Genomic DNA, 6,000 nt, shown 5'->3' on the forward strand with positions numbered 1-6,000 from the left:
GTCACAAAGGAGGTAAACTTCGTCTTTGAGAATAAATAGCACCATTATGGTGGCTTTTATCAGGCAAGAGTAAAGATCCTTTTGTTTGCTTTGCCACATGTCTGCATAAAGGGAAGAACTTATGGCTTCCATTAGCACATATTTTTCTGGATGCATATAAACCAATGGCTATCCTAAAAGTAAATGAAAGGAAAGAGCTTAAAATATAATAGAAAAGCTAAATACTGTTAAAGGTGATTTGCAAAGGAGTCTTAAAAATAAGCCTGCCTTTGCCTCTTATTTAATATGTACAAAAAGTGCTTGGGAGGATTCTTAAAGGTTTTTATTCCCATTTTAACACATTCAGAATAAACAAAATAATATGACAGAAGTCAAAAGAAAGTAACTTAAAAGTCAGCATAAAAATTCAATATGCCACAATATTTATGAGGAACTGCTTCGTTCCTCATTTGGTCATAGAAAGACTCCAAGACAAAGATCATTTTTTCCTTGCAATTTCTTGGTATAACCCTCATTCTCATGTACAGCTGCCAAGTACCACGTACTCACAGAATTGTGATGACTAATGGTCTATAGTACTCCAGCCTTCAAAGTGATTTCCACAGCAAACCACCACATTTCATGCACCAATTTCTTTGACATACCCACTAGGAAAATAAATATTTTTTATTGCTAACATCTTGAAGCTCAGTGGTCGGAGAAAGCATACTACTTTAAAATGTGTCTCCAAGGTAATACAAAGGTAATTTTTACTTTGAGGGATTAAGTTAGGAAAAATACTGTAACTTTTCTTTCCCTTTCCACATGGTATCATCATGGGTCGTTCTCTGATCTTTCTGAACATGATGATACTCAAAGGCTGCACATCTCCCACTATGCTTAACTGAACCACCTTAATCTTTTTTTCCTGAAGCACAATTTTTAGTGGAAAATGTAGATTATTGTCCTCTGTAAGAAGAAAATGATGTTATGCTGATTCTCAAAGTAACATTATAAATACCTGCTTTTTAAAAATTAGCTAATTGTGAGAGTCTCATCAGTCATGGTGCTCACTCTGTTCTTACTACATCTGGAGGCTTGAATGAAGCACCATCTAGGTGCTCTAGGGAAGGAACTCTATCATGCAGAGATTCCTCAGCTCCGTCCTCCTATTTCTGTGTGAAGGGAGAGTACAACTACTTTTCTGTAGTTTGAAGAGCTTTCCTGGGTAACTAGGGACTGTGCAGGAAAAGAAAGCTAAAATGAAAAATACAGGAGATATGCCCTAATTAGCATTACCCTTACAGCTCAATCATCTCTCTGGTATTTGTGCCTATAGTACTCAAAGATAAGACATTCCATGAGCAACATCAAGTTTACCATTCTTCATAAATGGAAAAGGTCATGTGCTTAACTGTCAATCAAATGTAGAAATGAAATGTTTACCCAGATTTTATGTGATTTTTCTCCTGTATCCAAAACAACATATGTTGGTTTGTTTGTACTGGAATTTCGTACTTATACTTAATAACTAATAATCTTCCAGACAGACATATAGATGAGAGCATATAAAGATGTATATGCAAGTGTTAGTATACACAAAGCCTCCATCAATCAAAGAGCTGAAGTTTCAGACGTGATACAGCTAGTAGATAGAGTAGAAAAGTTGTCCAAGTAACAAACTGACCTTTAGACATTAGAGAATTGCAGAATTATGTTACCTTTGTTTCTTGTTCCATTTACATGGACACCATTGTTTAAAAGAAAAAGAAAAAAAGTCAAAAATCCTAAAAATCTAGGGGTTTGAGTATTTAATTTTTCTGGGAACTAGAGAAGAATGCTACTGTTTCCTTTCTTCTTCAGCTATCCCTCTCTATGAGTGCTATATGTTTGACCTATCAGCAGAGAATAACATCTAGGGTGTTATTAATTGATTTTCTTAGGAATTCCAATTTCTTGAACACACCCAGCTCTTCAGCTACTATTTCGCCTTCCAACCATTTTTGTGACCATTTTTGCGACCCCAGTGTAATGAAAAATTAGATGTTCAAAACTAGGAATGAGCCATGAATCAGAAGATGGAGGATGGTAAATCCACTGTGACCTGAACTGGAGCTCCTTTTTTTCCAGTGGAAAATAACCTTATGTTGAATGAAGGTGGGTAGCCATACCCAGAAACTTCATTGTCTAAGGAATAAGACAAAGATTCTTACAACTGTGTAAAACATAATATGACCATTTTAGCATTGGGTTGATGAAGAGCTGAGTCTCATTAACATATAGACACAGACTTCCATCTCTCCTTCCTCACATAAAAAGAGGAGGAACATTGTGGTATCCTCTACCTTTGCCAGATGAAAGTAATTCAGATTTATTATTGTCAGAAACTCTATTTCACATCTTAATTGAGGTCAGGGCCAGCTCAGCCTCCTAAGCAAGCCCTGAAGTTTGGGTTTCTACTGATATGAAAGGTTTGTTGCTTCTGCTGAGTCTGAGTAAATCAATAGGTTTGAAGGAAACAGATAAAAAGTGATGCTTTTTAATGGTTGTGTATTTTTACTTACTTGTAATGTGGTTGCTCAAAGATTAGGTTTGTTGATTCCTGACATACGGTGATACCTTAATTTTCATTACCTGACCCTATTTGCTATTAACTTGCTTGTGTTCCTCTTTGGTCCAGGTCTCAGGCTTCTATGCGCCACGCGGATTCTTGTCCACTTTTGTTCATTTGTGTCATTTTGTCTAATTCGATAGCTTCAGCAGATTCAGTAAACAGCTTTTGTTAGCAACCTAATTATCACTGGGCCAAAATCCAAGGCCCCAGTCTCAAACACATCCTTCTTTTCTGCCACTTCTGTAAATACAAACCACTACCCAAAGGAGCTGCTGAACTTCAGGTGCAGATTTCAAGAACATCGAGTTTTGGAAGTTGTTCTTGATTTCTGTCCTTTTAGGATTTCAGCAGGCATACATGTCTTTCTTGGGAGGATAACACTTCAGGCTAGACCCACGTCTACATTTTTGGGGAAAGGATAGGTGCTCCAGACTGTGTTCAGGCAGAGAAGACAGATGGAGAACATGCAGGTAAGATATCCCCACTTGAGATTTAAATTAGCTTTTCACAATGTCCTCTATGACCTTGCTATCCAAATGATACTTATTGCCTTAGCATCATCCTTTTGTGACTTGATACTCATACACAGCAGCAATGGGCTCTTGTGAACACTGTCTAACAACAACCATATGATAAGGTTTAAAAAGTGTGTATTTTTGATAAGTGAGACACAAGTTGCTAGTTAGATTACCGCCAGCCAGATACACATTCCATCACCATACAGTAACTGTTCAGCCAGTAGATGGATAATTTCTCTCTGTTGGTTTTATGAGACTTAAAGGAATGAGTAGTTCACCAGATGCTGATAAGAATAGCAAGCTATTTATCTGCATAGGAAAAATCTAGAAATGCATGCACTTCCCTTTCTGCATCCACAGAGGAGCTGTAGAAAATTTGAGCGCTGTACATTCAACCTGGTGAGCTACAGCTGAGGCAGCTTAAGTGGCCCTGGTGGTATGCAAGACATGCAGAATTGCAGAGGAAAATATTTTCCTACAGATGTGTTACTTCAACAAGTCTCCAAGCACAGTATGGGGATACGTATGCCCTGAAAAGCCCTGATATGAGTGGATAAACCTATGAGTGCCAAGCCACCCTATTCATATAAAGTCATGTAATCTATGAGTAGCATGGTGTGAAAAATTCTTTATGACACTGAATTCTCAAAAAACACATCCAACTACAGATCTTCTAAATCCGAATAGACTGGCTACAAAATGCTAAAAGAGGTTTGGTCACCATCCTCTTTTTTGTGTCAATGGCAAGTGGCAAGTGGTTGCTTGCTTTGTTAGATATGGAGGGAAATCAGCATTAACTTCATGATGGTCATTTGCTTGTCTTAAATTCTTGACCCTCTGATGGATATAACTAATTCGATGCACAGCCTTTTTCCTCTCGTTCTGGAAGTTCTCTCTTGTTTCAGACCAAGAACTGCCAGGGAATGGTAACTGCACCACCAAGGCTTGCTTGATATCTTCATAAACATCCTTGTTTGGGAGATGATGAGAAAATTGTGTCTAGCCAGCATTTATACTTCTGTTCATAATGAGCTGACAGACACTATGCAAGCAGGTCCACTCAGACATCTAAAAGTGACCTGAGAAAGAAAGACAATTCATATGAATTCAATATCTACTGTTTGATCTGCTACTGACATCTGGACTCATGCTTCCTGGATTTTCCTTATGTCCATCCAGCAATCAGAATCACATACCCCAAGTCACTTTCATGCCATGATGAAAAAAGTTACTAACCAGTGATCAGCTGTTAAAACTCAGAGGCACATAATACACTTTGGGACAACAGTCTAAGCTGCTTATTGCATAAAACAGCAGAAATGGTCTGCAATGACACTCATTTCTGACGTCAGAAATTAATAATTGGAAGAACGTGTGTCAGTATCTCACACATCACAAATTCTATATAGCTTACAAATCACCCATGGCATCAAACAACAAAATATTTGTAACTTTTTTTTCCCCCATGAGCACAGAAGGAGGCAAGCATGTTTCCTTATTGAGGCAGCAAAGCAATTTTTTTCTATATTTATTACTGTTTTGATCCACCTATCTCTGACTGAACTACCACAAAATATTTTTTCTCCCTGTGTGGAGGATCATGACAAGAGTCTTCAATTAATACCAAGCTTCACTCCAAGCCAAAGCCAGTGATGTGAAACTGCATTCTTTGTAGTCTTGAATGTCCAGTAGAGATTTAAATTCATGGCAGAAGGCTGTAATAGTGAAGTAAAAGAAACACAGTTTAGTTGGGCTATGATCCTACTTACTTTTGAAAAGCTCTATATGTTCTTCACAGAAAAATGCATGTTATCTTTTAGAAAGAGCGAAGAACAGAGTTTTCAAGCCCAGCATCTTTGGTGCCACTACAGAATGGGACTTTTATATTTTGTGTCTGTAGTTCCTGGTCCTACAGTTGAGCAGGAAATGAAGCAGCCCTGCTACTCATACAGAACTCATCAAAAGCACAGGAAACCCCTGTAACCACATACTCAGAGTACAAATGAGAGTGAACAGAAAATATTTTAAATGGTGATACAGAGCTGCAAATTATATCCAGCTTCAGAATTTAATCAGGCAATACATAGTAGTATATCAACATAGCCACTACAATTTTTTAATGAAATAATATCATGTAAAAATATTTAGAACATAATGCAAGAAATATATTATCCAAGTTGTAAACTTCTGGAGAAAGGTGACAAAAAATGAATAAGTGAGTTTCTGAGTGGCATCTTCAAGAGATATGCAACTTAATACAAGCACAGCCTAAGTCAGCACTTGGTCTTCCTGGAGCCTGCCTCGCCTGGGTTGTATCCATTGAGTAATGTACAAAACCACAAGGTTCTAGGTATATTGATTTCAGATTGGAGCAATCAGTGAGATCGACCCTGTTCTCATGTTGAAAGAAACTGCAGTACAGGAGTAATGCACCCCACAGAGCTGCAAAGGAGCTAGTGGACTGTTCTCTGGTATATGACACTGTTTTGCTTTCACCTCAATGTGCCACCATTTTTAGGGGTGCTTTATAAACTGCAGACATGCCCTCATGTCCAATCTAACCTGTCTTATAAGCCAAGACGTTTTAATATATTTCTTTTTCCATTGTTAAGATAACAACATTCTTCCCTAGCTAGTATGAATTCACAAGACACTTCTTTGTACTGTGAATTTAGTCCACTGTAAAGGGGACTGTACTGTCTTGCTGGTGTCAAAATTACCATGTAACTTTTGAGAAGGCAATGAAATGTGTTTTGCTGGCTGAATCACTAAAGCATCATCAGCTCTTCTGTGAGTGCTCTCCTCCTTATTCTGTGAGTACTGAGTCAGGAAAATGTCACTTCAGCTGTATTCACATGCTTTCATGATTATTTAAAAAAACATTCAAAG

This window comes from Patagioenas fasciata, chromosome 1, assembly GCF_037038585.1.
Source record: "Patagioenas fasciata isolate bPatFas1 chromosome 1, bPatFas1.hap1, whole genome shotgun sequence".
NCBI classification, from domain to species: Eukaryota; Metazoa; Chordata; class Aves; order Columbiformes; family Columbidae; genus Patagioenas; species Patagioenas fasciata.